The following is a 12101-nucleotide window of genomic DNA, read 5'->3' on the forward strand; positions in this document are numbered from 1 at the left end:
CGCTGCCGCCACTCCATCCACATCCGCTTCCTCGCGACAGCGGTTACGACAGGCGGCATTGCATTCTTAATGCAATGCACTAACTTACCCAACAAAGTGATTGACTAGAATACCTTTCCCATATCGGGGGCCTTGCCTGTATTCCAATGCGCACAGTGATCATGTACCACGCTCGCATCGGCCACATTTCCAGCGCAACCTGCCGCGCAAGACTTATCTCCTGCTGCCTGATGTCAGATCCCCTGGAAGATAGAATGTGCATGCGGCCTTTGAAATGTATTGGTTTTTCCTTCACGGCTGGTTGAGATAAGCTGATTGTGCGATGGTCATGTGACAGAGTACCCTTTATAAACTAGAGCCCCTTTCTGTTGAAAAAAACAGCTGGTATCCCAGGCTCTTTCCTCTCTTCTAAGTTTTCTGTGTGCGTCTTTTCTTTTTTCGGCTGGTTTTTTCTTAATGCAAGGCACCACATAAGCCAACAACGTGGTTTGCCACACGTTTACTTTACACTGCGACCCGTTATGTCTAGCAACAACTCCGACCTTCCGATCGCATAGCCTAATGCCTTACCAAGTGTGCAGCAGGTTCTCGGCCTTCACGTGTTACAGAAGGGTAACATGCTGCCCAACTTTTTTTGTTTTGGAATGAGTCCAGTTCACGATTCCTTCGCACGTGTTGGTAGTTTTGAAGCGAATGTATTAATTATTTGTTTAATTAATTAATTTTCAATATAGTGCCCCGGAAGAGCTACGGAGCCTTCTTGCTGTTGAGTAATGCTAATATTAAATCGATAGTAATAGTACGGTTTTGTATCGGACGTTAAGCGTATAATTTTTGAGCAGGTCTGGAGGCTGAAATCAATTATATTTTAGGTATTTTAGGTGATAAAGTCCATCTCAAGCTGTCTTGTTTGGTAAATGAAAATTGCTTAAAACAAGAATCCGAAAAAGTAATGGCCGACCTAAGGTGGCATCCCCGGATGGAGCCGCCATATTATTGCCCAATATGTTTAGCTTGTGGAATGTGAACTAGCAAGCCTCCCACTGTCACCACGGACCCTGTAATACGGTTTCCATTTCAGGGCACTTTACTCGCACGTCCACCAGACGTTGCATGCACACGAAGGCCGTGCGCAGGAAGGCAATGGACGAATATTATCACAGCTGAACCTGTACATCATTGAACGAGCTTGCCGTCGCCGAAAGGAAGGTGTATATGACTGAAAGGAATGGAAAGGGGGAATGAATGAATGAATGAATGAATGAATGGCAAGGGAAGGCGGAGGAAGTGCGCTTCCGTTAGCGCACTTCCTCCGCGGCAAGCGACTGTGTGCGCGTCGAACCAAAAGTGCACCGCAATGTTCGTGAAGCACTTTCAGACTGAAATATAACACGCCTTCATCCAATCACGAACCTTATTACGTAGTATGAAACCGATACCAAATATTCAACTTGCGCAGAAACCGGCACTAGACTGTCATCACAAATAAAAAGATAATGTTATAACAGTCGCGGCCAGATAAAATGATTGAAGAAAATGTAGATGGTAGTACGAACGCGAGGAATTCAAGAAGCAGATGGCGCGCAGCATCAGGGTAACGAAGCAATATGGTCATGAAATATTCACCTCAAAGCAATGAAACAGACATTTATAGCGCTTGTGCCCTCTACGAAAAACAGATTACTGAGAAGTATAACACCCGCAGATATTAGAATTCGCGCATGTATTTCGGACAGCAGACACAATATCATTCTTGAATATCAAGTGATTAAATGATTGAGCTAAACACCCTGAAGACTTGAGGGTGGCCTTTGTTGAGTGTTCAGCATAAATGTTGACCGCCTGCCATTCAGTCATGTGGTCCGAAATATAACTACGCGGAAGCTTTACGCCTTTTTGAAAGCACTGAAACGCGACCACCGCGCCCGGCTGCATACGTAGCGCGTTCTCGTGCTCAGCAGCTGAACGCTGGAGTTAACTACACCAAGGTATTAAGCCTTATTGTAATCAGCCCAAATCGTAATCAACCGCTCACAAATTGACAAAGTACTCCCCTCAGTGGCGCAGTGGCTAAGGCGTAGGTAGCGCTTCCGAGTTCGATGTCACACCTTCAATCCTCGTTTTCTCAGCCACCGTCCGAGTGGGCGGAATGCAACACGTGCTCGTGTACCATGCAAAGTTTGAAAACCCCAACAGGTCAAAATAATTTCGGATGTCCCTCACTATATGACGTGCCTCGTAATCAGATCGCGGTTCTGGCATGTAAAATTGCAGAATTTCAATTTTATTGCGATAGCAGTTCTGTGGACACTCGATGCAAATTTCTGACTCCAGCGCCGGCATCGCCAAAAGGTTGTGTGTAAATTAGAAGTGCGACATAATCGTATCTCACCCGGCACGACGTAGCTGTTGGGTGCGAGTGCGAGGGTGCAAGAGTTGTTTAACCAAGGTATTTAACTTAAGTCACAATAGTTATTGGTTGTGTTTTCAATAAAGCAATTATTTAGCACTTACTACAACAATTTAGTTTTGGTAAATAAAGGCTACCCCCTTCTAAATTATCTAGTCTCCCTAAGATGCTGTAACGCAACGTACGTGAGGCAGGGCCTATTTGTTTGCTTATTTACCAAGAATTGTAAAGCCAGCTATTATTTGTTTAAAGAGTGTAGACAATTTCGCATAGTTAGAAAATGGCCAAAATACATCATTCCTGTTTACGGCACTCCCCCTCCCTAAAAAAAGAGAAATGACATATCACAAACATATGTGACTATGAGTTTCGGGAGTTAACTACGTTCTCAAAAAACATTCAAATAAAGAAAAAAGTATAGACTTCCAGATGTGCCGAATTTAAAATTATACCAATAACAACTGCTACCAACGTTCTTAACCGGAGGTGAATCATACTGGGATGTCGCAAGTGTACTGCTGACGATATTAATAGTAATTTTTCAGCACAGCGAAAAAAACCATTTACGCCTGCTTGTCTGCCTTATATTGGGAATATGGCAAGGTTACAAAACCAAAATATAAGAAAAGTTACAAGCCGAACTTCCTTGATTACACAAGCTGAGGTCTTTGATAATGTTCTTGGCGGTTTTTGTGAACATCGATGGTTCATGAAAGGGACTGACAACTGGCCAGAATGTGTTGTGAGACGTTGAGGAAAAGGAAATTACCATGATTTATTGTCATGAAATCCAGCACGCTGTTCGGAACTTAAGCAAGACTTATAATTTTAAACTGACAAAGTATGAAAAACCAGTAAGTGGCGCGGCCTAGCGGTCAAGTCTTCGAGCTTCGGGTTTAGTATGTGATATTACTGTGCGTAAGCCGGCCATCGTTAAGTACAGCATACTTATTGCTTAAAATTACATTCGGTATGTTATTAGGCTGTCGAGATTCATTCTATGCGTATTGCGAAGTAAACAAGAGTGCACGCTAACGAGCGACGCTGCCTTCGTGGTAACGGGTGGAGGGGTACAGCCGGGCAAAGGTGTTCAGTGCATGGCGGCGCAGATTAAGGATTCCGTACGCGCGCGAGTTTGCAAGTTAGCATCCGAAGTTCTGTGTTCTCTGTGAGATACAAAATACCATCGACGAATTGTGCCATCACTGTGTTCCAGCGCTGCAACAATAGCACTACTAGCATGCCCTACCACTTATCTTTGGCAGGCGCATGCAGCCAGCATGCGGCAGCATGCAGCCAGCAAAAGCATGGCCTTCGAGATCGGTTTGTATTACTTGGAGGGAGCCGTCGCTGTGACGTGGATTCGGACACTAGCTAATACTGTAAAAATAAGTCAACGCTTCATAAAACATGAACCGAAGAAACATCGTCGTTTAAACAAATTGTTACTTTCTTACAGCTAGAGCCACACTTACTGTCTGCTTCACACCAATGCTGGCGTAGAATCGCTATCGCGCTCACCTATCATGGTTTCCTGCATGTTTCTTGAGTACGACTACATCCCGAATGCCGATTGGAAAATTTAAAAAAAAAGAAAGATATTCCACGGCGTTTTCCGCATTAGCGCTGTATTGGAAACTGCGACCCGTAAGCTTTCCGTTGCACTAAAGGAACGGCAACATAAAAATTGGTTGTCAGTCTCATTAAAACTCACCCTTGGCCCTCTTGACATTATAGATTTTTTTGCAGTAGGTATACTCTTAAGCCTGGTGTACCGTACATTGCCCCCTAACTTCGCTTCACCCTTTGATGTCCATTTTGCGAATTGTTTATAATAAATCTTACTGAAGTCGTTCATAAGATCGATCAATGAACCGTGTACCGGTAAGTGAAGTTCACCTGAAATACGAAAGGCCTATCAGGAGCCCCGCCGTCATGACATTCTGTGGTGTGTTTGTTCATTTAACGATATCTCAAGACACGTGGTATGTCAGAAAGCAGACACATTAAATAAAATAAAAGGTTAAATTCTTCGCAGTTTAGCTTTCGCAGAGCGTATAAATATTGGCGTTTCAAATAAACTGAGTCCTGTAAAGCTGCCATCTCACTCTATAGTAAAACCCAGAAATACAAGCTGTACCAATTATGCACGTCCTAGGATGTATGCTCTGTGTTTTTGTTATTTTTTCAACGAAAATGTTTTTTGGAGGCGTTTCGCAGGGTGAAATGATTTTTGAGATTGTGACCATGGAAAATAGTACGTATTCAAAGTACAAACGGGGGTACCTAGAATTCGTGTATTCTCTTGCTTTGCAGACCCTCTGTAACTACAACATGTTAACATGTTGTACTTACTTGAATGATTGCCGTAGTTAAGTGCAAAGCCTTACCTTGTCGTTAGAGAAGTGACGGAAACTAAGTTGAGAGCAACCAGCAATCCCTCGTCGTGTCTGATACTTTCAATATTGTAGTATGAAATTTGATGTTTTCATGCTCGAGGCAGGTTGTATTTTTATATGTTCCATTGGGAGTTTGATTTCTGTATGCTGCAACCACAGCGTTTCCCTAGATGATCATTAATGGGTTTCGTGGTGTTAGCGCAAGAACATCACCGCATGGCTACTCAGTTTTCCAGGACAATCGAAACGGTAGTCTGTTCGCGATACCATTGTACGCCTGCTCTCGAACAATATTAAGAGCGTTTTACCTCGCGCAGGAATACCAAGGGGTGTCAGCACTTTTCTTCGAAAAAATCGTGTTTCTTTAACTTGGTGGTCGTCTGCTTTATTATTACTAGAAAGACTGAAGGGCCAACTTTCGTTCCTTAAATTTCGCGCCAAAATCTCAGCGCCGCTACGCCAATGTCACGTCACGAACTTCAAGGAATATTCTCTATTTGGACCGTTGTGGCCCAGTAGAATCTCTCGAAACTTGTGAAGTTCAGACAGTGAAACCGTTACGAGTACCAAGCAAACACCGTCAAAATCTAGGACGTTCTGGGAATCATGGGACATTATTTCAGAATACCGAGATCAACAATGTTCTGTTATCTACTACAGTGTCTCCAAATATGTCTCTCTTGTTCAAGTGCCAATGCATGCGACACGGCACTCTAAACCATACCACCTTTCAGAACAAGTGAAAGACCGGTGGCTTCTAAATTAGGATGTTAGGTACAATTTGTGACTGTTCTAAACCGACAGAGTGCGGTAACCCACTTGTACGCATTTTCAGATTCCTGTCTGTTCAGAAATATGAGCATCCCAAATGGAAAATATGGGCTACCCACCAATAACTGCATGAGCAGCCCCTTGTGCGTGGGGCCGAGCAAGACAGTTTGGTATCTGAAGTGAGTGCTCTATTCGTTTCAAGTTATCAGTATAGAAATCCGTGCCAGGATTTCGTAACCGTTTAGGCTAAGTAGCAATGTTGTACAAGTTAAGCTGCTCAAGCTGCACAGCTGCTCGCATTTTGAAGCTGCTAATATGTGTACAAACTTTGCATGTTGGTTGTCATGTACTACCCCATATATTGTTACCTTACTAATGGTTTGTCAAGAACTGCATTTCCTCATTCAGCTATGAAGTGTTTCAGGCGTTCCAGTTGAAATATTTCTGAGAAGTCCAACTTTTGTCGCTATTTGCCTAATGTGATGCGAATTAGGTAAGGAACAGCAGTGTTAACGCCCTTTGGACATTTCATGAAATGAATGTCGTTCCGGAAGCAAAGTGCAAATACTCATTGCAACAGCTATCTTGCATATTGAAACTCCATTGAGCCAGCCCGTAAACGCTGCTGCAGTGACTCTTCTGCGAAGAAATGGCTGTACGAGTGAAAAAGGCTTATGCATCCATATTTAACTAAGAATACATAGCAAGCGTGAAAGAACGAGAACGAAAGTCCTAGCTGCTTACCTAATCTCCGTAAGTCAGTGAAGGTGCGGTTGGCGGCGAACGTGGTGGCGAAATATGCCAGTGCGAAAGCTATTGGAACGCTGTATATAGCGAGCGTGATTTGCTGTACCGAGACAGGAATGATTCCCCTGTAGGTGATGCACCCACGGGCACGCAGATGTATTTGTATACCCACCACAGCTCATGCCAATAAAGGAAGTTGGGCGCCCGTTTCCTCTGTAAGGATTTACCATGTGCGTTACGTGGTTGACCACATGTTGGTCAAATGAATTAGAATTTAGGTGCGTAGCTACAAAGCACGCTATCCCATCATATCGACTGGGTTATCCCATCATATCGACAAAGCACGGACAAAAGAGACATTAACACCAGAAAAAGAAAGGAAACGTTTTAGATATATAGCTAACCTCGGGCTACGCCACCAGACTGAAGCATAGACCAGCACTGTGATGTTGAAGGGAGGCCCTTAGGATCTATAAAGTCACCTTTCAAAATAAAGGTGTGTTCCAGTGCCACTTGACTCTTATAGGCCTCCCCCTGACAGTGTTCGAGTCACGCCTACACGGACCGCGGCCGGTCGTCCAGTCATTGCAATGCGTTGAACAGTGCTTACCTTTGTGATTGAAATCGAGCACAGTGGCTCGACGTTCTCTTCGAAGCCCCAGACATCGCAAGCAGCACTGTCCGTCATACCAATTAGTGCAGTCCTTGTACTACGGAGAGTACCGAAGTGATGCCTCACTTAAAAGATGTCCGGTTGGAGGTCGGAGCTACCGTCAAGGCTCTCGTATAGTGCAGTGCGCCTGACGTTTAGGGTGTTCCATTCTGCCAAAAACAGTGCGTGTTCTAGGTAACATAGCAGCCTTAACGAAATGTTGTGATGCCAGCGCACCCCATGCGACACAACTGTCTTGATTTTCAAAGAAGGAGGGCCATATCTAAGAAAAATGTATCTGGTACCTATAATGGATAGGTGGTTTCAGCAACCATCACGCAATATTTATGTTTAGTATGCTCAGTATACCTGTGCTAATGCCTATGGCAGAATGAAATCCACAGGAGTGGGGAAATGATAAAAAAAAATGAGTTTACAGTTATGATGAGAAGTGATGAGTTTACAAAGTCACGAAGACGTTTGAAACCAGAAGCACAAAGGTTAGGGAAATATATGTATTAACCTTCACTCCCTTGCTGGCTGGCAGAATGTCCCGTTGGAGGTCCCTCCACCCACAAGTAGGTGGCGGTAGGCATAAGAAAGTTTGTGAAATTCAGCACTTCCAGCCTAGATGGCGGTGCGGGTTTTTTAGGACCCGAAAGGGAAGGACGAATGCGACCGAGCAGAAAATGATCCCGGACACCTAGCCAAAGAACGCTACGTATTGAAAAATCGGGGCAGGAATTACGCAACACCACACGGGTTTTGTTTTTGAGTGACAGTGGTCCCGTCTCGCAAGAAGGGTGGTCTAACTTTAGCAGGCTGTCGTTTTCAAATCTATCACACAATACTGTAGAGTGCAAGGTTCTTATTCCTCTACGCGTATCACTTCACATATATTAACTCAAGCATAATTTTGCGAGACACATGTTGCCAGCAGCTACAATGCACTTCTTCATATGCTTTCATTCTAGTTGCAGCGAGCCTGCCCCAATTCCAAGTGGCGAGAAAAACTGCACTATAAGGGAGAACACCACTGCTCCTTATCCTAGCTGCTGCCCGATGACGGTGTGCACATAAATGTGAAGGCGGTGGTGGTGCTATTTAGACCTTCCAGACGCCAACAGCATGGCAAAATTATTGCCCCCTCCACCTCCCTCCCTCCGACGAAGTGAAGCAAGAAATAAATATTCTGATGTACTAGACTTCGGTGTAATACTGTCACGTGTTATTTTTAGAGATCATTCAAACGCACGCATCTGAGGTACTGCGCTACGCCGCTTTTAATACAAGACAAGACCACTGGCAAAAACACGAAACATGACTTTATGAATAAAAAAGCCAACACTTACGTTTTAATACACTACGCAAACAAGGAGTTGTGTTACGCTAAACTTACATATGAAATAGAGAAGAACGGTTACGGCATGACATACAGTAACAAGCTATGGAGTCAGCAGGGAGCTCACTAAGTCATCAAATGATAACAAAGCAAAGGAAATCACAAGGAAATAAACACTTCACCAGTTAGCTGTAAAGATGGCCTTTGAGCGATCCAGTTCTGGATGGCACGAACGGAAGAGAGTCAGAAGAGAGTAGCCGGTCACAGACGACCGACATGACGATGCGCTCGACTGCCACTTTGCAGTCGGGAAGTACTCACAACGGGACGTCACAGGCTTCGCAGAAGACGTGCAGCGATCGAGTGCATGCCCTTAGCATACCGGTCGAGGCACTCAGCGACCTGCTCTTCCACGCCTCGTCGCCCGGCTTTGGGAGAGCCGTCAGGACCGGGCCGACCACAGACTGCTACGAAGAAGACGCCAGGTCTTAGCGAAATTCAGAGCCGACTAGGTAGAGGCCTCGTGAGCACGGGCTCAAACGCCCGTCAAGCTCCCACCTCTGCGCCCTAACCGCCTTCTCTTATATCAAGAGCCAACACGTCTTCTTCTTTTTGACACTTCCCCTGCCGCTCTCACAGTTGTTGTCGCCTTCAACTTATGGTACGTACCCACGAAGGGGGATGGGCTCTGTACCCTCTTCTTTCCTGTCTTTGTACTTCTACTCCGTTTGCACCTAGTGTGCATCACCGATTGGTACTTGTGTTTGCCCCAGCCAAAATGCGCTGGGGCGAAATGCGAAAACGTCTTAGATTTAGGTACTCGTCAAAAACCCCAGCTGGTCAAAATTATCCCGCAGTCGCCCCACTACGGCATGCTTTATAATCAGATTGTGGCTTTGCGACGTAAAACCCCATAATATAATTTAATTTTTACTTGTGATTGTTACTTTTTTTTCTTGCGACGCTTGGCGCACTCGTGCCAAACTGACGAAGCCCGTCGTCGTTGTCATATTTTAATTTGCCCCGTGAGGAGTTTCTACCCGAATTTATTGTTGTACATTATTTACTGATCAATCATTGAGGTCGACATGGCTTCCTTTGCGACACATTTAGCACTAGAATTTATGCTTCATAACAAGACGAAGCTCATATAAATTGTGTCGTCATAAAGATCGGTTCCCGGGCATAAAGCTATATGTTCCCGGGCATTAGTTAAAATAACCATTTCCAAGTGAAGCATGTGAATTATCTTGACAAAAATAAACATGGGCATGCCCGTGCATGCGTGTGAGCGTGCGTGCGTGCGCGTGTCTGTGTGTGTGTGTGTGTGTGCGTGTGTGCATGTGTGCGTGTGTGCGTGCGTGCATGCGTGCGTGTGTGTGTGTGTGTGTGTGCGTGCGTGCGTGCGTGTGCGTGTGTGCGTGTGTGCGTGTGTGCGTGTGTGCGTGCGTGTGTGTGTGTGTGTGTGTGTGTGTGTGTGTGTGTGTGTGTGTGTGTGTGTGTGTGTGTGTGTGTGTGTGTGTGTGTGTGTGTGTGTGTGTGTGTGTGTGCGCGTGTGTGTGTGTGTGCGCGCGCGTAAACATCCGCTTAATGCGGGAATTATGATGGGTGGTGGACATTTCTACAAAGTTACAAGGCAACCAACACTCTACAGCAGGGAGCACAAGGAAATTTGCTGATGTATTCTACATTTTCTGATAACTCCCATTACAAAAACAGACTAATTATTTACCCATTTATTTGTCAATCAGCAATGCTCCACCTTTGCACAATTAATTAGATCAGAGGCTTGCAGAATATGCACAATGTTATTATTGATTGCAATAATTACGAAGACAGGAAATTTAATGTTTCTATGTTCCTGTTCCTTCCTTTGTTTCTGTTCCTACGTTCATTCGAGTTATAGAAGCTCTTCGCGGGCAAGCGAGCCCGTTAAGACGGAAGGCACGTTTTCATTTGGCCTTACCGACGCGGACAAGGAACGCCCAAATAACGCGGCCTTCCGAGAGTCAGGGTGACGTGGCACCGCGGCGTAGCCCTTTCCCCTCACGCAACATCTAGCGTGCCAAAACACAAACACCTGTTCCCATTCGCCCGCTCTGCTCCGTCGAGGCGCGCTCGTGACGTGGGATCGCAGCGAATGGGGTTTTCGGCTCTGTTTCGCTACTACAGGTAACAGACTCCGGCTTTTTCGCTCAATGGGCCATTTGATGCTTTCGCATCAATAACGAATTGCGTCCACAACTTTGGACGTGGCGCTTCAAGGCGATAGGAACAAGGTCACGCCTTAGCGTTGCCACAGTAGTGCAAGTTTTCATGCTGGAGAAAGGAAGAAAACATAGGCAGGCTACGCAGCCGTTGGAAGAATTGACGCAGACGATGGTTTGGAATAAATAATGACGAGCAAGAAATGTCGTCCCGCTGTAGATGCCACATGCCGGTTGCCATATTTATGTTTGTCTTCACTTATCACAAGGGGACTTAACACGAAGGGGCCTTCATTCATAGGGTGTTACCGTAAAGCGACTCTCATTTCGCCTGGCCTTTGTAAAGGGACAAACGCAGCGATCAGATCACGTGCGGGAAATTTCATTCCCAAAATATGAAGCGGCGGCACGGTGCGAAAACAGGCTGAAATTCAAACGGTAGCCCGTGCGCCCTTCCTCTCGAGAGAGCCCCACTTCTAGTCAGAGAGTCAAAGTCACACGAAACGCCTCTGCGTAAAACGAACAGACTGCTATGTTAGGGGTTATGACACGTGACCTCGGTAATTCGGTGAGCGCGCAACACGCAATGCCTCCACAGCAATTCCGTCGCTCATCAAAAAGAGGAAGAGAAAAAATTAAAATCCATTCTACCCTGTAAAGGTCGATGACCAGTGAAGCTGTTTAACACACGACACAGAGGTGACAAAGAATTTTGAACGAATTTACGACCCCATTTGCCCTTATATTTATATACATTCGCGTTGACCACGGGACGGCCGCCCCGAGACTCCGGAGGAAACTAGACAGGAGTGACGTTTCGACGGAAGCACCACCAAGGGAGAGCGGAAGAGAAGGAAAGTAGATATGCAAGCGCTTGGAACGCCGACAACGAGAGGGCGGTGCGAACGTAGACAAGGCCGAAGCGGGTCAGAGTGAGGTATCAGTTCTTATCATCTTAATACATGTTACGGGTTGTATCTGGATCCAGAATATTAAACTTATTTTTGCATGTTGGCGGAGTTCTTCAAGCCTGTTTCACCTCCACCGCAGATCGGCCCGGTATTGTACCACCTTCGGATTTGCCTACGGTTATTACAAGCGCAGAACAAAAATGCGCGAAACCACAGTCATATACAGCTTCGCTGCAAAAAGAAAGCAACGAACGCGGCGTAAGAGTACCATGATTCCTCGATCTTGGCATGGGAAAATGTAGGGAAGAAATATTTTTAATAAACGCTAATCGAGCAAAAAAAAGAGCAAGTATCGCCGTTGCAGAGAAGCTCGCCTCCAGGAAGCTAGGAAACACGACACTTCAATATCTGCTATCTTCTCCAATAGCGAACTTATAAAAAAGAATATTCTGGTAAAACGTTCCCTAGACGGCACCTTAGAGCTTATAGTGTACGAAAAGTGTTTTCGATGGAACGTGGTGAGGGGCATTTTAAATCCAAAGCCAGACGCAAATCGTCACAAGATTGAGCAGGGTGTAATATCTGTATCTCCGCAAACAATGTCAACAAACTCATAATCGGTCCCGCTACCAGTCAGCGACCCGCGGTAACCTTGTCACAGC

The 12101-nt window shown here is 45.4% G+C and overlaps 1 long non-coding RNA gene and 1 pseudogene across 1 annotated transcript; both read left to right on the forward strand.

Moving 5' to 3' along the window:
* Nucleotides 1-4511: 4511 nt before the first annotated feature.
* Nucleotides 4512-8161, forward strand: LOC129383289 (uncharacterized). The gene is made up of 3 exons (XR_008611163.1): nucleotides 4512-4667; nucleotides 5645-5759; nucleotides 7954-8161. It is a non-coding gene; the product is annotated as an uncharacterized lncRNA (long non-coding RNA).
* Nucleotides 8162-11439: 3278 nt separating this feature from the next.
* Nucleotides 11440-11620, forward strand: LOC126526083 (U2 spliceosomal RNA; annotated as a pseudogene).
* Nucleotides 11621-12101: the final 481 nt, after the last annotated feature.

This window comes from Dermacentor andersoni, chromosome 8, assembly GCF_023375885.2.
Source record: "Dermacentor andersoni chromosome 8, qqDerAnde1_hic_scaffold, whole genome shotgun sequence".
NCBI classification, from domain to species: Eukaryota; Metazoa; Arthropoda; class Arachnida; order Ixodida; family Ixodidae; genus Dermacentor; species Dermacentor andersoni.